This window comes from Suncus etruscus, chromosome 15 (assembly GCF_024139225.1).
Source record: "Suncus etruscus isolate mSunEtr1 chromosome 15, mSunEtr1.pri.cur, whole genome shotgun sequence".
NCBI classification, from domain to species: Eukaryota; Metazoa; Chordata; class Mammalia; order Eulipotyphla; family Soricidae; genus Suncus; species Suncus etruscus.
Window position 1 is genome coordinate 70055164 of NC_064862.1, and position 21078 is coordinate 70076241.

Genomic DNA, 21078 nt, shown 5'->3' on the forward strand with positions numbered 1-21078 from the left:
TAAGTAAATTATACAAATGGAACAGTTATGGAGGAAGCATGAGAATTTATATTCTCTTTTCACACACATTTGCATTTAAGATCCACACAGACTGGTTTCCTCTTCCATAGCCTGTAGATGGTGCTACTAACCTGTTTTTCTTTCATACGAAAATTGTAGTTTTATCACTAGAGGAAGCTAATTCATATTATTTCATTGCGTGTGAAGTGTAGGGGGAGGGAGAAGTATGAGGTATTATCCCAACTTTAAGTGATCATTTTATATGTAAAGGTAAATTACTTTAGAAAAACAAGTCCTGATTTAAAAAATTTCTCGAAATACAATATTAAAGAAAGCTACATAAACAAATAATTGCAGAGAAAGAGATATACTTGGCTAATTACCTTTATGCCTTATCTTGTGTCTTGAGTACTTCAATTTTCAGACACAGGTAATTAATAGCTGTTAAAAAGCTGGTCCACTCATGACACTAGAAGTTACTTGAGATTCTTATACCTCCATTTATTAGAGTATTGTTATCTAAGCTGCTCAGTAACTACCCTAACAGAGAAAACTGTGCAAAGTAACATGGTATAATTTCCTTCTGTTCATTTTTAATATAGTCAAAATACTCTAGGATAATAATAAAGTCATAAAGATCATGATTAATAAAGGAACTAGAAATCAGTTCTACTGCCATGCCAGGAAATACCAAAATATCATGAGACCACCCAAAGCATGCCTACGTTAATTGAATTAGTCACCAATAATAGCATTTTAAAATAATACCATTTTAAAACTAATAGGCAATTTTAGAGCAATTTTAATTTCTCAGAAGAAATGAGTAGAAAGTAGAAATTTCCCACATACTCCACCCAAACCCTCCATGTTTAAGAAAACCTCCACTGCTGTTCTGCAACATATGTATTGGGTGACATAATTGTTACTACCCATGGTCCTACACAGACATACTTTTTATTCAACATTTATCATTTTCCTTAGGGCTCTCAGGATTTCATATTAAGGGTATATAAATATATATATTTAAACTTATATATATGGAAGTTTCCAGTGTAGCATTATACAGAACAACTTCATTCTACAAAAATTTTGCTCTATCTAGTCTCTCTTACTCCTACCCTTGAACAACACTGAGCTTTTTTACTGTTGTGAAACACCTGTATTTTCACTGCTTGCCTTTTATTTGTTTGTTTGTTTGTTTTACATTAAATACTAAGTATTCTGTTGTCTAGATCAGAGGTTTTTAAACTTTCACACTGCTGAGTTGACACCAGTCAAAAAACTGTCTGGATGTAATACCATTTATGTATTCATTCATCTAATGAAAGACATCTTAGTTGCTTCTGAGTTTTAGTACTTAAGACTATAGATGTTATAAACATTTGTCTGAAGGGATTTTGGTGTAGACAAATGTTTTCAGTTAATTTGAGGGAAGTAAAATTTCTTTGAATACAAAATGCTTTAAGCCACTCCAAAGACACATTCGAAGATGCTTTAAACATACATTATTTCATATTAACATTTTTCTTAATGGGGTACTTTTAAACTATGCTTGACTGTCAAAGATATATATATATATATACATACATGTATGTATATATATAGTGCTGCTGCCCAAAGATCACTGTTGGTAGAATTCAGACCTTGACCTGAGGCCCAGAGAAACTGAGCACCAACCCACTAAGTGCTATGGAGCAGCTCAGTCTTTTAGGATCCCTGGAATCTCAAAAGAGACTGCAATGTCCAGGACAAGGCTAAGTGTGAAAGCAGTACCACCAAGGGTCTGATCCCAGAATTCACCACAACAAAGGGAAGAGGATAAGAATATAAAGTGCTGACCCAGAGAGATAGCACAGTGGCGTTTGCCTTGCAAGCAGCCGATCCAGGACCAAAGGTGGTTGGTTCAAATCCCGGTGTTCCATATGGTCCCCCGTGCCTGCCAGGAGCTATTTCTGAGCAGACAGCCAGGAGTAACCCATGAGCAATGCCGGGTGTGGCCCAAAAAACAAAAACAAAAACAAAACAAAACAAAACAAAAAAAGAATATAAAGTGCTGAAAACTGGAGAGTACAATTCTTTAACTCTGTGATTTTCCTAATTTTGGATGTTTTGAGCTAAAGATAGATTCTTTAAAGAGTTTCTATTTAAGTTAATAAGAAAAGAATTGAGAGCATACAACAAAAATAAGCTACCCTCACCTAGATAACATTTTTTAAATTAAATCCTATTATTACTTTAATAGAAAAAGCCATTCTGGGCATTTTATGGCCCAGAGTGATAGCACAGCGGTAGGGCATTTGTCTTGACCCAGGACAGACCTAGCCTAGGTTCAATCCCTGGCATCACATATGGTTCCCTAAGCCAGGAGCGATTTCTGACTGCATAGCCAGAAGTAACCCCAGAGCATACCAGGTGTGGCCCAAAAAACAAACAAAAAATAGAAAAAGGCCATTCTGAAATTTATTACTCTGAAAACTCTCCTTTGCATACTGAAAATTTCAAGTAGATTCCTCAAAAAACTGGAAATTGAGTTTCCATTTGATCCACGCCTAGGGATAAATCATAAGAACAAAAAATGCAATATAAAAAATGCCTTCCTCACACTTATATTCATTGCAGTGCTATTTACAATAACCAGACTCTGGAAACAACCAAGATGCCCTTCAACAGATGAATTGCTAAAAAACCTATGGTACAGGGGCCAGAGCGATAGCACAGTGGTAAGGGATTTGTCTTGCATGTGGTCAACACAGAATGGGCCCCGGTTCAAATCTTGGCATCCCATATGGTCCTCCAACCTGCCAGGAGTGACTTCTGAGCACAGAGCCAGGAGTAACTCCTGAGAACCACTGGGTATGACCCAAGAACCCCAAAAAAGAAAAGAAGAAGAAGAAGAAGAAGAAGAAGAAGAAGAAGAAGAAGAAGAAGAAGAAGAAGAAGAAGAAGAAGAAGGAAGAGGAGGAGGAGGAGAAGGAGAAGGAGAAGGAGAAGGAGGAGGAGGAGAAGGAGGAGGAGAAACTGTGGTACATATAAACAATAGAATATTATGCAGCTATCAGGAGAGATGAAGTCATGAAATTTTCCTATACATGGATGACATGGAAACTATTATGCTGAGTGAAATAATTCAGAGAGAGATACACACACAGAATAGTCCCACTCATCGATGGGTTTTAATAAAAAAAAAAAAAGCCTGTCTAAAGTACAGGTGGGGGTGGGGTAGGATGGAGGGAGATTTGGGTCATTGGTGCTGGGAATGTTGCACTGATAAAGGGGGTGTTTTTTACATGACTGAAACCTAATCACAATCATAATCAAGATGTTTAAATAAAGAAAAAATGTTTCAAATAAACTAAAAAAAAAGAAGAAAAAGAAAAGACATTATTGTAATAATGCCTAGAGACAATAGAGATGAGGACCAGAGGGTCTGGCTCACAATATGAAGCTCACCACAAAGAGTGATGAATGCAGTTAGAGAAATAACTACACTAACAACTACATGACAATGTTAATGAGTGAGAGAAGTAGAATGCCTGTCTCGAATACAGGCAGGGGGTGGAGGAGGAGGGATGTGGGAGGTATTGGTGGTGGAATGTTGAATCACATTATGCACCAAACATCTTTTTTATATTATACTGCATAACTGTCCATGTATCTGAGAGTTTGTCTTAGGCCCTCAATTCAATTTCACTGGTATGAATCTATCTTATTCCAGTACTACTCATTTTTTTTATTTCTATAGCTTTGGAATTTTTGTTTTTATTTTTTTGCCTTATTTAAGTAAATCAACCATGTCTTCCTGATATCTTCTATTTATGTGACAAACCAACAAATTACAATGAATACAACATAAACAATAATAAGATTGGCTAGAAAGGAAGAGAATCCCTCACTTGGTTCTTTTGTTTTTGTTTTAAGGCCATACCCAAAGGTGTTTAGGGGTTACTTCTGGCTCTGCATTCAACACTTAGTCCTGGCAGTGTGTGAGGGACCATATGGCATACCAGGGATTCAACCCAGGTCAACCAAATACAAAGGCAATTACCCTATCCACTCTAGCCCCTCAATTGGTTTTGAAAGCAACATTTTCAGGGGACTGGAGTACAGTAGGTAAGGCATTTGTCTTTCAAGTGGTTGACTTAACTTTGATCTCAGCACACCAGGAGTGATCTCTGAGTGCACAGCCAAGAGTAAATCCTGACGACCACTGGATGTGGCTGAAATCAAAATAAGGCATTTCTCATATGAAGGTAGTCATACGGCCCTGATAATATTCCAAGGGTTGGGTGTTATGTGTAAAAATCATGTATATGGGGAGGAGGGTCATAGCATGAGACTTGGAAACCAAGTAGTAGGATGAAGGCCATAAAAATAGAACAAGGCCAGAAAAGGGCCACTATAGAATAATGTTGAAAAACAGTGCTTTAAAGGGTAGGTAGCTACTCTAAAAGCACCATTCACACTGTCCTATGCAAAACCCCAAGGTGAAATGTATAAGAGCATATATAAGCGTACTTTACTAGAGGAATAGGATTTATTTTTATTCTTTCAGGGAGTGATCATAGTTTTGGATTCAAAACTCAGACTCATATTGATCTAATTAAACTAAATATGCCTACAGAAATAATTACAAAGAGAAATAAAGTAGATTGGTTTTCCTGGAAAGGCTTTATTCTTTAGTTAAAACCTCAGCCACCAAAATGGTCCCCAGTATGCCCTTCTAAATTCTGAAAAGACAAGTGAAGGGGCTGTTAATTAAATGTTTCATTAGTGTTTGCTATATTGAGGGCCCATTCATCCCAGTAAGGTCAAATTTATGATACAGCAGAGTTAGAATTTTATATGTTCCACATATACTTTATAGTACATTGGGGTACCTCATAAAATCAATTACATAGTAGTACATTTATGCCCTTTATAAAACAAGAACCTGGGCCATAATTTTATCATTTAAATGATTATAAAGGTTTATAATTTTTATCTTTTTGCTTTTATGACCCAATATGAGGGAAATTTAGTTGATGTCAGAGACTTTGATGGGAAATATTACCTTCAACAACAAAGCTGTTTCTTTAGGAAAACATGCTCTGATGTTTAAGATGATTTTTATACATAAAACTGGCAGCTGTCATACATTTTTCTTTTAAGTTACCTTCCTTTTGTAATGTGAGAGTGGATTTGGTCTTTTCCAAGTTTTAGTTTAAATTTCCTCTCCTCAAACTATACTCTTTGCTAGTGGTGGATTCTTTCTTTTCTTTTCTAAGTGATGCATAGTACATAGTAGGTGCCAAAGAACTGGCTTTTCCATTTCACTGAATGAATACAAAGAAAGAGGAGCAGATGTGGTGTTATTAGAAGCAAAAATTAGGGCATCACTCTTGTGCTGAGAATATAGGCTTCCTAATCAATCTTGTGGGAAAATGTACTCAATTACTCAATATCCTCAAAGTGCCTTCCTCAAATGAGCACGTTCAGGGACTCAATCTATCTCCACACTACTAGACCAGCTACACAGTTCTAACATCTAATTCTTCTTATAAAGCAGAAAATGTTTCTCAAGCTCTTTATGGCTGATTGAACTAATTTCCTATGGAACAGACAGCAGCCTGTCTTTAGATAAATGTTAATCAGGATGTTAGTGCTCTCTTCAGTCTGACTGCTTCTATTATTCTAAAAGGGAAGGTCAACAGCTAATAAACTCAGTTAACAAGCTATTCTGAACTCCACTTTAGCTAACACTCTTCAAAGTTGCCGTCACTAAATCCATATAGATTGCAGTAGTGCATACCCTACTGTTTTTCACTGCACACTAATACAAACTTTCAGTCCAGTTATTAATTGAATTAACATTGTCTAATCCAATTTTGAAAAATGTAAACTGAGATATAACCAAGGCAAAGACCTTCTCAAATATCCTCACAATAAAGCAAGGGGAATACAGTCATCCAAGGACAGACTTTGGCTGTTTGAGAACAGGAAATAAATCAAGGTCAATGGATTCTTCTCCTAATAGTTGTTCCCTTTCTTTCTTTCTTAAAATCTTTCAACAGTAAATGAAAGGTATTTTGTGGTGGATAGAGGATAGTTTTACACTTCCAGAAATACTAGACAGAGAAATAGTGGAGACATTTGTATCATAGTCTCATATAACTCAGAACAATAAAGCAGTCACAGACAAGTAATTGTAGGATCTTTTTCTGCTAGATATGATAGTACAAAACCTCTACTGCACCAGGTCCTGCTAGGATCATCAAAAGACTGTCAAACACTGTCAAAACACTGTAAAGGCAAACAGATTCAAGTTGAATATACAAACTAAAACATTTCAATAATAAAAGGTTTTGTATATAAGAGGAATGGACAATTCATTTAATCTATAGTTTTCTATTAATAATTTTTATTTTGACCAGAGTGGATTACAAATCATTCACAGTAGTGTTTTAGGTACATAGTGACATTGAATCAGGGCAATTCCCACCACCAATGTTGTCCTCCCTCCACCCCTGTTCCCAGCATAATCTATAGTTTTGACAATTATTAAGAGCCTTACTTCCTTAATTTTATTGAGTATAAGAGTCCTTATTTAAGATTCCTTGTTTCATTCTGAAACAGAAGGTATTTAATGAACCTTCAAGTGGGAAGCCAGCACTTTCCCTCTTGGTCCAATCAAGAAATGAAAAATCTACAAAGGCATATAAAAAAAAACTAAGACTTTACAACAAAAATAAAGTCTGCTCATTGAAAGTCATGATTTTCTGGCCTTTCTATACACCAATAGTAATAAGGAAGAAATGGACATTAAGAAAACAACTCCATTCACGATAGTCCCACACAAACTCAAATATCTTGGAATCAACTTGACTAAAAATGTGATGGACCTATACACAGAAAACTACAAAACTCTGCTCCAAGAAATAAGAGAGGACACACGGAAATGGAAACACATACCCTGCTCATGGATTGGCAGGATTAACATCATCAAAATGGCAATACTCCCCAAGGCATTATACAGATTTAATGTGATCCCTCTAAAGATACCTGTGACATTCTTCAAAGAAGTGGATCAGGCACTTTTGAAATTCATTTGGAACAATAAACACCCTAGAATAGCTAAAGCAATCATTGGGAAAAAGAATATGGGAGGAATTACTTTCCCCAACTTTAAACTTTACTACAAAGCAATAGTTATCAAAACAGCATGGTATTGGAATAAGGACAGGCCCTCAGATCAGTGGAATAGGCTTGAATGTTCCCCAGACATACAATCACCTAATTTTTGATAAAGGAGCAAGAAATCCTAAATGAAAAGAAAGCCTCTTCAACAAGTGGTGTTGGCACAACTGGATAGCCACTTGCAAAAAATTGAACTTAGACCCCCAACTAACATCATGTATGAAGGTAAAATCCAAATGGATTAAAGACCTCGATATCAGACCTGAAACCATAAGATATATAGAACAACACATAGGCAAAACACTCCAGGACATTGAGACTACAGGCATCTTCAAGGAGGAAACTGCTCTCTCCAAGCAAGTGAAAGCAGAGATTAACAGATGGGAATATATTAAGCTGAGAAGCTTCTGCACCTCAAAGGAAATAGCGCCCAGGATACAAGAGCCCCCCCACTGAGTGGGAGAAACTATTCACCCAATACCCATCAGATAAGGGGCTAATCTCCAAATTATACAAGGAACTGACAGATTTACAAGAAAAAAACATAATCCCATCAAAAAAATGGGGAGAAGAAATGTACAGACACTATGACAAAGAAGAAATACAAATGGCCAAAAGACACATTAAAAAATGCTCCATATCACTAATCATCAGGGAGATGCAAATCAAAACAACTATGAGGTACCACCTCATACCACAGAGAATGGCACACATCACAAAGAATGAGAATAAACAGTTTTGGCGGGGATGTGGAGAGAAAGGAACTCTTATCCACTGTTGGTGGGAATGCCATCTAGTTCAACCTTTATGGAAAGCGATATGGAGATTCCTCCAAAAACTGAAAATCAAGTTCCCATAAGATCAAGCTATAACACTCCTAGGAATATACCCTAGGAACACAAAAATACAATACAAAAACCCCTTCCTTACACCTTTATTCATTGCAGCACTATTTACCATAGCAAGACTCTGGAAATAACCCAGATGCCCTTCAACAGACGACTGGCTAAAGAAACTGTGGTACATATACACAATAGAATATTATGCAGCTGTCAGGAGAGATAAAGTCATGAAATTTTCCTATACATGGATGTACATGGAATCTATTATGCTGAGTGAAATAAGTCAGAGAGAGAGCAAAAGACGCAGAATGGTCTCACTCATCTATGGGTTTTAAGAAAAATGAAAGATATTCTTGCAATAACAATTTTCAGACACAAAAGAGAAAAAAGCTGGAAGTTACAGCTCACCTCAGGAAGCTCACCACAAAGAGTGACGAGTTTAGTTAGAGAAATAACTACATTTTGAACTGTTCTAATAATGAGAATGTATGAGGGAAATGGAAAGCCTGTCTAGAGTACAGGCAGGGGTCGGGTGGGGAGGAGGGAGATTTGGGACATCGGTGATGGGAATGTTGCACTGGTGATGGGTGGTGTTCTTTACATGACTGAAACCCAAACACAATCATGTATGTAATCAAGGTGTTTAAATAAAATATAAAAAAATAAAAAAATAAAAAAGATATTAATAAAAAAGAAAGTCATGATTTTCATTAATAGATGTATATTCATGTTGCAAGAATAATTTAAAATAAGTTAAATATTAAAACACACCTATTAAAATACACTCCTATAACAACATAAAAATAGGTGTCATTCAAAGGTAATTATCTTTATCAATAAGGCCACATAATGTAGATAAAAATACACTGCTCCCCAATATGAGTGATTCTTATTGTGTCTGGTCTAATACAGTAGTTCCAAGTCATCATGAGTGAGCACTTTAAGTATAAAATTGTAATATAATTTGAGGTGACAAAACATGAGAAATGAAACATTTTGGAAAAGGTTGTCCATTTGACTGCTGAGAAAACAAATAAGATAAATATTTTCTTTTACTGAATGTAACACCTGGCATTTTTGCCCTCTAGAAAGTTACAGTGTACCTACACCCAATTTTGTAAACAAAGTTAAACTTGAAACCAGCTATATTCATTTACATATTCCTTATGGCCACACAGCAAAAGTGGAGTATTTTAAGAGACAATATGGGCATTTCAGTCAAATATATTTACAATTTGGTTGTCCAATAGTTTGCCAATCACTGATTCTAATTATAACCTAGTTAATTTTATTCATAATATAATATACTTCAGACCAAACACACTTCCATGACAATTTCAAAACTTATTTTATTATGTTAAAGTTTAAAACCTAGTTTAAGCATTATTACTTTTTCAGAATATTGACTTTCATAGTATTGTTGCACTTGCTAATGTACTATAAATATCTTTTAGATATAATCCAATTCAAGACATGTTTACTGTCTCTAATATTTGCCACAACCAAGTTTTAGTAAGATACAATCTCATTAATAAAAAGATAATAGATGAACAGCTCAAACTGACATAAATGAGAAAAAAAATCATTAGTTTGCAGATAAACAACCCTATATACTGAAAAAAAAATTGGAAGAGGATGCTACATACTGCAGTGCTTAGGGAATACTCCCAGCTCTGTGCTCAGGTGCAGAATGAGGTTGGGAATTGAACCTGGGCCTCCTTATGCAAAGCATGTACACCAACCTGTTCAATTAGCTCTATAACATCTGAAATTAATTTCTAAGTATTCACAAAGAGAAATGAGTATTGAATGTTTTATATTTATTAACTTTCAATACAATAACCCACAAAATAGATAGTGTTGTTATCTCTAAGAGACAGGAAAATACTAACAGAACTAGAAAATTTCACTTTTCTACAGTTACATAACTGGGGTGAGATTCTACCCTGTATATCTAAAGCAAGTTATTTAGACATAACTTGTAGTTATAAAATAAGATGTTATAAAATGTTATTTTATAACAACAAACTATGGGATATTTTGATCTGCTTCAGAGAAGGATGAATACTTTAGATAGCACTTTCTAAAGCTATCAGTCAAATTATCACACCTGCCACCTAGTGGCCATGGAGTATCTCAAGGGACTCAGAACTGTGAATTATAAAACTAGGATGACCAATAAGCAAATAGTATGAATGACAGGGTTCATGGGTTTAAAAGGTTCAGAGACAGTACAGGGATGTAGCTCAGTGGTAGAGTGTCCATCTTATATGTATGAAACAGAAAGTTCAATCCCCAGCAACATTCCACATTGTCAAATATAATCTTGACTGTTGGTTTCATCACCCTTTTTACAATTAAGTCTGTGATTGCCAGGGCATCAAAATCAAGTGTGTGTGACTCCCCCCATTCCAGTAGGACATAACCAAACAGTTAAAAAAGGAGGAAAGAGTTTATCAAAAGAAAAACTAATACATGAACTAAATTTGAGACAGCCCAAAAGACACAAATTAGAGGGAGATGCAACAGATGAAAACAAAATATAAATAGATAAACAGCTGTGCTTCATTTGTGTATGTGTGATAGTCACAGCAACTGGAGCTGAGACAAACTGTGAAATCACCACATACGCCATATTTCCAAACCCAGGTGGATGAATCTGAAGCAGGTAGCTGTGAAGAATTAATAAATCAAGCCAGCCATAAGAGTCATGCAGTCAGTGGCTTCTTGCCTCTTTGTCTCTCTGGCAATGAAGCCAGACTGACTTTCTTTATTCTTAGTACCAATTCAACCAGCAGGGGTAAGAGGTTGAGTGAGATCCAGGTGGACTTTTACATATCAGAGGCATAGGTGAAAAGGAAAGAGGAAATTGGGGGAACACCTTTGATTTGGGTGTTCATAAACATTTGATAGACATGGGGGAAGGGAAGAAAGGGAAAAATTAAGAATGAAGGTTGAGGGGAAACTTAATGGCTGATCAAGATAAAGTTAAAAAAGCCAACAACAATAGCAACAACAACATGGTTGTCTTGGTGTATATACCTATTTGTAAGTCTTGGTACATGAGACCCTACTAATAAATAAACTTCCCGACGCTAATATTTTCTTTTAATTCATTTAAAATTATTTTTTAAATCTTATGACATTTAACATAATCTAGGTTCCTTGCATCTAAAAATGCAAGGAAAGAATGAACATAATTTCCCAAATGTCCGTAAAGTTCACATTACACTGATGAATACACTAATTCTAGAACACATCATCATTGCCTAACAACACTTGAAGGTTTAATTGATACAAACTACAATACAAGTATCAACATGTTAAGCAAAACACCAACATGAAGGATTTTCATTCACTTATGTTTTAAAAACCACACTTTATGTACTTTAATAAGGGTAATGTAACACAATCCTATTAAGTATTATTTAATACAAATAACTAAGCTTCATATAACATTTTATCATATCACAAAATGTATATAATATCTATAAAATCTCTTTGTAAGTGTAAAATACATTACTAAAGTGGGGGATAACTAGCAAGAGAGAAGAAAAATGTCTGCCATAGAGGCAGGTAGAGTGGGGACAGACAGGAGGGCAGGTCAGAAACTGGGGTCAGAAACTGGTAGCAAAAATATGTGCACTGGTGAAGGGATGGGTATTGTATATTGGATGAATGAAACTCAATCATGAAAAGCATTGTAACTGTATTTCACAGTAATTCAATAAAAATTTTATTACAAAATTAGATACATTTCTTTTCATCCAATGCATTTGCTTTCATTCAAGCATTTTGGACAAATTTCAAGATCATGCCAGTGCTTCTGATTCACACTGAGAAGCTATCAGTTTCTCAAACCTATATGAACTCTGTCCCCTCCCTTCTCAGAAAATAAAAATCACAAACATTGTCCTGGAAATCTATCTTTCCTAAGCAACCAAACAAAAGGAGTTTCTCAATTGCACAAAAGCTACTATGGTCCGAAGGGTAATATCACCCTCTTTGTTGGGGTGGGTGGGCGGATGGGGATGAAGACTAAGCAGCAAAGGAATGTGCAAGAAAACATGAAAAAAAATTTAAATCTAAAATTATGAACATTTAAGTAGCATCCAAGGAAGAAAAGCAAATAAAGGTAGTTAGAGAAGACTAATATAAAAATTAAGAGCAAAGAATTTCAAGAAATAATATATTACAAGAATCTTAATAATATTCCAGTAAAACTTAGAGACAGAGTTGAAGAGATAGTTCAATGAAGAAGGTGTTAGCTTCATACACAACTAACTCAGATTCAATCCCTGGCATTCCATATGGTTCCTCAACCCTTTCAAGAGTGATTCCAGAGAATAAAGCCAGGAATAATTTCTGAACACTGCCAGACTTGATCCAACAACCCCAGGACCAACAACTTAGCACCTAAGTATCTACAGCAACTTAATCTTTTATTTTAATTTTTTTATTTAAACACCATGGTTACAAGGTTTATCATACTATCCCCCCACTCCCATGCACACATATAAAGTTGTTCATGATTGTGTTAGTCATGAAATGTATAACAACCTTACAACCTTCACCAGTGTGCATTTCCCACCAACAACTTCAACATTTTCCCTCTCACCCTCCCTGATGCGTTCTTCCCTCCCACCCACCCTGGGATAGGCATTATCCTTCCTTCCTTCCTTCCTTCCTTCCTTCCTTCCTTCCTTCCTTCCTTCCTTCCTTCCTTCCTTCCTTCCTTCCTTCCTTCCTTCCTTCCTTCCTTCCTTCCTTCCTTCCTCCCTCCCTCCCTCCCTCCCTCCCTCCCTCCCTCCCTCCCTCCCTCCCTCTTTCCTTCCTTCCTCCCTCCCTCCTTTCCCCCTCCCTTCCCTTTCTCTTTCTTTTTCTTTCTCCTCCCTCCCCCTCTTCATCCCTTCCTCCCTTCTTTGCTCCATTCCTTCCTTTCTTCCTCATTCCCTCAATTGTGGTTTGCACTACTGCTGCTTAAGGGGTGCCATGAATTTTCCTTTCATATTAGACCCTTCTCTATTCTAACTGCATCTTCCAGTATTTTGCAGCAAGCTTCCTACCATGCAATGGTCCTCCTAAACCTCAGTTCTATTGTCTCTGGATATCATTCCCACACTACTTTTTCATTTCACTTGTATCCCACAGATGAGTGAGATTATTTTTTTAATCCTTCTTCCTCTGACTTTCACTCAGCATAATACTCTCTATGCCCATCCATGTATAAGCAAATTTTATGACTTCATTTTTCCTAACAGCTCCAGAGTATTCCCCATTGTGTGTATATACCAGTTTCTTTAGCCATCTCTTGTCGAACACTTGGGTTACTTCCAGATTCTGGCTATTGTGAATAGTGCCGCAATGAACATAGAAGTGCAAAGGGCATTTTTGTAATGTATTTGTGTTCCTAGGGTACATCTCTAGGAGTGGTAATGGTGGATCATAAGAAAGCTCAATTTCTAATTCTTAAAGGAATATCCATACTGTTTTCAGAAAGGCTGGATTACCTTTCCCACCACAAGTGAATGAGAGTGCCTTTCTCCCCACATCCATGCCAGCACTGGTTGTGCTTGTTCTTTGTGATGTGTGCCACTCTCTCTAGTGTGAGATGATACCACATTGTTTTGTTGTTTTGATTTGCATTTCCCTGATAATAAGTGATGTGGAGCACTAGGGGTCAAGTCCATGTCTATTTAGTTCTTTCCTCAGTCCTAACTATTAACAAAATAAAGAGGTTTTATATATATATATATATATATATATATATATATATATATATATATACATATTTATGTGTGCATACATCCCTTTAAAACATTGAAAGAGAATGCCTAAATTTCCTTTAAAATGGAAGCTTTGGGGCAGGAGGGCTAGTGCACAAGTCAGGGGCACATACTTCATATATTCAGGGCCCTGATTCAATCTCCAACACTATCTGCCCCCTCCAAAAATCTCTAGATGCAGTCTAGAGGCTCCATAGTTGCTACCCATATACTTAGACTAGGACTAGCATTGAATCATTTGTCCCAGCTGGCTGACTCTCACCAGAAATAGCCCTGATATTCTGAGCACTGCTTTGGAGGTTTCCATCATAAAAACACAACAAAATGGCAGTCTTTAACCAGAGTAAGTCATGAAAAACAAAAGGTAAAAAGATAAAGACAATTACAGGATGATTTCACCCATATATGAGCTACAAGGAACAGAGCATGGGGGTGGGAGGAGGAAGTAAGTCCAAATAAAACACACCCATGGTTGGCAGAAGATGAAGGAACAGCAAAGCAGGGACACAAAGGGCTGTGTTGGAGGGACACTTGCATTTTGCTAGTGTGTCTGATGTAGTAATGTACTTTTTAAATGTTGCTTTGTGTGTGCTTATTAAAAAATCATTTTTATTGTGATTAAAATAACATAGTTACAACAGTTTTCACATTCATGCTTATGGTGTAGTTACTGCCCTAATATCATAACCAGCATTCTAAAATCTTCCATCATTGTCCTGATATCATTGTCCTGATATTGTCTATCTCTTACTTACCTTTCCCTATGCCTTTGGTAGCTTTAATTCTAAATTCAAAGTCCATGGGATCACTGCCAGCAGATAGTTTATCTTTGTTTTGTTTCTTTATATACCACATATGAGAGATCACGTGGTGTTTGACTTTATCCTTCTCACTTATTTCACTTAAATGACATTCTCTACCTGTCTCAGTTGTAAAAAAGGGCAAAGTTTCATTTTATCTTATAGCTGTCAGGTATGTGGTGTATATCTACTTTTTTGAGTTTATTCTTTTGTGTTCTTGGAATATAAGCCAAAGGGATGAAATAGCTAGATCATGAGAGATGACTTCTTTTTGAGAAATCTGTATGCTATTTTCCATAGATGCTGCACAAGACAACATTCTACCAACAATGACTAGAGGTTTTTTTCTTCTCCACAACCCTGTGAATAATGGTCTTTATGATAAAGACTGCTGCCATAGGTGTGAGTTGGTTCTGAGTTATTGTTTTTATTTGTACTTTTCTGATAATAAGTCATGGAACAATTTTTATATCATCTCATATTCAGAGTAGCACATTTTGAAGAGATGTAAAATTACACTCTTAAACACACATTATTGATACAAAACACCTCAATAAAGTAAAATAGTAGTTTTCATCTGTTAGCTATAAAACCCCTCAATGATCTACACAGTAGTCTGAAGTTGAGAAACTTTTCCAACTTGTCATCACAAAGCACACTGAAGCAAATTGGCAGAATTCAACTTGGCAAAGCATATGGCTAGCACCATCTACAAACATTCAGATAGCTTCTTGCCAAGCTGTAGGAAATTGCCAGTCTAGATCTCCAATTAGGCTTGGAACAACAAGTAAGCCCTTCCACTGAGTACTTTCTAAAATATCCATCAGCACTGCAGCCAATAAATGCAGTGAGGAGCCAATCCCCACAAATGGAACTCACAGGCTGCTCTCACCTCTCTGTCCAATTTCACTTCAACAATCCAGAAGCCTAGCAAACACTGCTGGCAAGTGAGTAAAACTGGGCAAGGGGAATTATAAGAAAATGGCTGGGAGCCACTGTGCATGGAGATAATATTATTAGAACTAGTTTCTGTAAATGAGGCCAGTTCCTCCAAATGAAATTACAGAAAGGATCTCCTTCCATGTCACTAGATACATAGCAAAAGACACCTGCAGTACACCTCTCACTGACTGGGACTGAATGGCCCCACAACTCAGCAGCATTTTAGAAGTTTCACAATGAAAAAAGAAACAATCTATCCAGGAGAGATAAATAGGCCAGAAGGCAACCAGAGGTGATCCTCCTTACAAATTATCAAACCTACTTGGCAAACTATTTCATTTGCTACAATACTGACAGCCACTTCCTTCTGAGTCTCCAACTGTAAACTAGATGTTCATTTAGCATCTTGACTTAATTCAAAAACATTGTAAATTTTAACACTTCAAAATGAAGTCTTGATCAAAACGATGTTGACCAATTTTCAGCCAATAAAATCAATGTTCAATAAATAATGACAACAATAAGAGAAACTATTAAGAGAAGAATGTACATAAAAGAGACATGGTGGGAAAACAAACAGATAAAATCATGAAATTTGAACTCAATCCCTGGAACAAAGTAGTACTTTGAGCCTCATTTTCTAATCTTTAAAAATACAAACAATTCTGTGCAATCCTAGAAATTTTCAAGAGCACTGTATATCCACAATAGGTACATACTTGGTCATTGCTATTTTTTATTATTATCCCATTGTCTGAAAGTCATTAGCAGAAATGAAATATCCAGAGATATAAGAGAAAAAAAACAGAAGAAATAAATGAAAAGATATGATAGTTAATTTTATGCATCAGCTTGACAAGGTTAGACTAGTCAGTTATTTGATCAAACATGAATTTTAGATGTTCCTATGAGTTATTTTGTAAATATGGTTAATATCAATAATTTCTTAACCAGCATCAAAGGAGATTAGAATTGATAATGCAGACTAGCATCATTCATCCAGCTAAAGTCTTTAAGAGAAAAATAGGAAGGCTTAATTGAAAAGAAAAAAATTCTGCCTCTGGATTTTAGCTTCAGCTCTAGCCAAATTTCCATCCTATGGCATGCTCTACAGATTTTCAACTCATAAGCCCCACAATCAAGCTAGAATCCTCTCTCTCTTTTTGTTTTTCCTCCATTGTTCTCTACTCCTTCTCCCCATCTCTCTCTAATGCCTTCTACATTTGCTTCTTTAGAGAAACACAGATGATAGAGGTAAAGAGAAAGAGATTAAAAAAACATAAAATGATGAGAGAAAAATACTAAATTTGGTGTATTACCTAGAACTATTTAAAATGTTCAGAGTTCCTTCTTATAGTTACTCCATCATAAATGGTAATGTTCACAACATTGCACTATGAAGTTGAGTAACATTAAGAAGAATTTAAAAGCAATATTCCATTATGCTGCTTGTAGTTTGGGGGTAATTTGATGCAATACATATTGATCTCAATTAACTAAGCACTTGTTTCAATTTCTCTTTCAGTTCCTGCTTTTAAAGACACATTTATACATCAAAAATTATATGAAGACAAAAATTAGGATCTACTGCACTTAAACTAAGTTCCTAATAGATTCACGACTGTCTTTCCCTCTCCCCGGCTGGGTCTTTTACTTAAAATAAACCAAAAGCGTTCCTCAATAAAACTTTTAAGAATCCAGAATTGTAAGGGGCTAAGGAGATAATCCTGAAAATAGCATACAAAAATACTATTTCAGTGGGAACATGCTTTGTGATACTCAACTGCCCCTTAATGACTTCCATATTGATTCTTACCTGTAGAATACTGAATTCCAGCTGATTTATCAACAGTTCTCTAACAATATTATATAAAAATTTGGGGAACAGAAGGGTAAAGTTATGGCTCTATAATTTACATTTGCTCTCTATTGATCAATGTCCTTTTAAATGTACAGCAAGAACATTTTATTGTTTTAGATTTGTAGCAGAATGGATAACAGCTTCAACTCAGAATGAGTTATTCCATAGGAGTCTCCATTTCTGTGTTTATTCTTTCCACTAAAAGCCTTTCAGTGAATTTACATATTTCTTAGTTTAATTTAGTTTAGATCAATGGAATTTGTTTTGAAGCCTCTAAACTCCAAAAAAACATAAGTAAAAAAGCATTTATACTTCTTTACTAAAGTCTAAGAAGCCTTTTAACTGCTTTGCTTTTAAAAACCATTACACCACTTTAAGGTTGGGATAATCAAGGCACAAGTGGAAGACTTGCGTTTACATGATTATCAAGAAGAGATCAGATCCCATGACTGGATCCTCCAACTGTCCATCTATCCAATCAGCACAAGGAAACAGTGAGCAATTTTTTTCATGTCTTGAGAAAGGAGTCTGAGAAAATGAATATCAGTAAGCATTTTGCAATGCTGCAATAAACTGGCAAAGCTAAACTCCCAAAACTGCCCCTTAAAAGGTGGAATTAAGCTGTTGATGATCTCAATGAGTTCCAATAAACCTATTTTACCTTTAGAAATTGGTGATGGGAATGTTGCACTGGAGATGGGGTTGTTCTTTGCATGACTGAAACCCAACCACAATCATGTTTGTAATCAAGGTGTTTAAATAAAATATTAAAGGAAAAGAAATGGAAATGTTTGTCATCAATAAGAATGGTCTTTTCTGCTGGGCGTGGTGGCACGCGCCTGTAGACCCAGCTACTCAGGAGGCTGAGGCTGGAGGATCGCTTGAGTCCAGGAGTTCTGGGCTGCAGTGCACTCGTTTGATCGGGTGTCCGCACTAAGTTTGGCATCAGGATGGTGACCCCCGGTTCGCCTAAGGAGGGGTGAACCGGCCCAGGTCGAAATGGAGCAGGTCAAAGCTCCTGTGCTGATCAATAGTGGGATCGCGCCTGTGAATAGCCACTGCACTCCAGCCTGGGCAACAGAGCGAGACCCTGTCTCTTAAAAAAAAAAAAAAAGGTCTTTTCCTTGGAACTGAGATAGGTCAACATATTGAGTGCATACTGTGCATCGAGAAAAGCAGGGTTGAAGTTCTTGAAAACAAAGGTTATTTGTTTTCCTTTTTATTCCCTGGGCCACACAACTGTTACTCAGGGTAACTGTTACTCAGAGGTGCTCCCAGGAACTTTTAGTGTGGGTTATCAATTCTGGACCTTCCACATGCAAAACATGTACTCCAGCACTTTGATCAATCTTCCTGGCACAGTGATAATAATCTTGTAAATCTTTCATTAAGTCAGAGACTATCAATAAGTCAAGCTAACTATAAACTTTTTCAGTAAGAAGTGACATAAGAACAAAGGCAAAATATTCAGCACTAGGTCTACAATGTTAATTCCAAGATCATTTACTCCCTTTTTTAAATCACTGGCTTATTTAACTTTCTTAGATGTGATTTAGCAAATCAAAAAGGTGTTAAAATCTACTGCACTAATACAAAAAAAAGTTTAGTGAGCAACCTAGGTGATAATAAACAATTACAAAATATGTTTTCTATTAGCTACCATGAATTTGGGTAGTGAAGAGGTTCTCTACACTATTTTACTTCAGAGAAATTTTCACTTTTCTCTGCTGTTTTGCCTAATTACAGAAGTTGGGAAATATACCATCGAGTAGCCTCTTCTTGCATCAGTATTTGATTGCCTTCCATGTTGTAAAACATGCTATTAAGTTAATCAGAATTTGATTCTTACCACAACACCTTTTAAATAGTGTCAAATTACGATAAAAGTCTGTGTGCTTTGCCTCTATGGAACAGGGACACTAAAACAGACAGTAATGTTAGCATGTAGATTAAATGTCATTAAAGGCATTTGTCACCTACACACATTTATCTCACTCTCGTCATTAGCTAAAGGTCAGACAGATACACCTGTGTACTTTAATCTATATTTTAGCAAAAGCTTTATTACTCAAAGGAAGGCTGAAGGCTATATACAGATTTAGATTATCTTAAACAAGCCAATTTGGAAAACCTCAACTGAGTTAAATAAACCACAAAAATATTAGTATGAATAGTAATCCAAGAAAGGAAACAAGAGCAAACTGAAGATGTTTAATATCTTGTTTTTATATAAGCTGCTTGTACATAATTTTTCATAAACTATCTCTACCCTTACCAAACATATAACTCTTCTACACACTTAAAAAAATAAAACAATAAGGTTTTATGTGCATCCCCCCTAAAATGGGGAAAGAAACTGACTAAATACTTCCTTAAAGTAAACATAAAGATGGCTAACAAGCATCTGATAAAGTACATCATCACTAATTATCAGGAAAATGTAAATCAAAATGACAATGAGATAAACTCACACTAGTGAAAATGGCTTATATCAAATACCAGTGTTAGTAGGGATGTGGTCAAAAAGAGGAATCAGGGGCTGGAGAGATAGCACATCGGTAGAGCGTTTGCCTTAAACACAGAAGGATGGTGGTTTGAATCCTGGCATCCCATATGGTCCCCCGTGCCTGCCAGGGGTGATTTCTGAGCATGGAGCCAGGAGTAACCCCTGAGCGCTACCAGGTGTGACCCAATAACCAAAAACCAAAAAAAAAAAAAAAAAAAAGAGGCATCCATTCACTGTTAATAATACTGTCTGGTACAGCACTTAAGAAAAATGGTGTGAAGTTTTCTCAGAAAATTAAGAATTAAACTTCCAGATGACCCACTAAATTTCTCTCCAGGGAAAATCTAGTTGAATTAATCTGCCAGGATACATGCATGCCTATGTTCATTGCAGTAATATTCACAATAACTAAGAAACAACCAAGTACTCACTAACAAATGAATAAATAATGAAACTGGCTAAATACACGATGGAATATTACTCAACTCTGAGAAAAAAATGTCATTTTAGTTCATTGCAAACTGAATGGTATTGGAATAAGTCAAATGAAATAAAGAAGGAAAAAGACAATAACTCGATGAGCTCACTCATGTTTTGGCTATAAAGAAGCAAAGGAGTGCTCACTTCGGCAACACATATACTAAAATGGAATGATACAGAGATGATTAGCATGGCTCCTGCACAAGAATGACATGCAAATTCGTGAAGCATTCCATATTTAAAAAAGAAAAAAAGAGGGCCCGGAGAGATAGCACAGCGGTGTTTGCCTTGCAAGCAGCCGAACCAGGACCAAAGATGGTTGGTTCGAATCCTGGTGTCCCATATGGTCCCCCGTGCCTGCCAGGAGCTATTTCTGAGCAGACAGCCAGGAGTAATCCCTGAGCATCGCCGGGTGTGGACCAAAAACCAAAAAAAAAGAAAAAAAAGAAAAAGAAAAAAAGAAGCAAAGGAAGAATTCAGATAGTCCCCATTAGAACCTACTCCATAATGTCAAAAATAAATAAATAAATAAAACAAAAACAAAAACCCAGCAGTATGAAATGGCAAAGAGCAGGAACTTTGGCACAGTGATACATATTTACTGGCAATTGCATGGTAAGGGTGGTAAAGTAGCAAAGCAAAATATAAAAATATAAAAAAAATTAAACTCAATAAAGAATATTAAATA

General features: G+C 36.2%; 1 protein-coding gene and 1 non-coding gene across 2 annotated transcripts in view; one reads left to right on the forward strand and one right to left on the reverse strand.

Annotated features, from left to right (window-relative positions):
* LOC126031265 (autism susceptibility gene 2 protein-like) overlaps positions 1 to 21078 on the reverse strand; it is an 876657-nt gene that overhangs the window by 454773 nt on the left and 400806 nt on the right. The window lies entirely within an intron of this gene.
* LOC126031763 (U6 spliceosomal RNA) lies at positions 20527 to 20632 on the forward strand. The gene has a single exon (XR_007503592.1). It is a non-coding gene; the product is annotated as a U6 spliceosomal RNA (small nuclear RNA).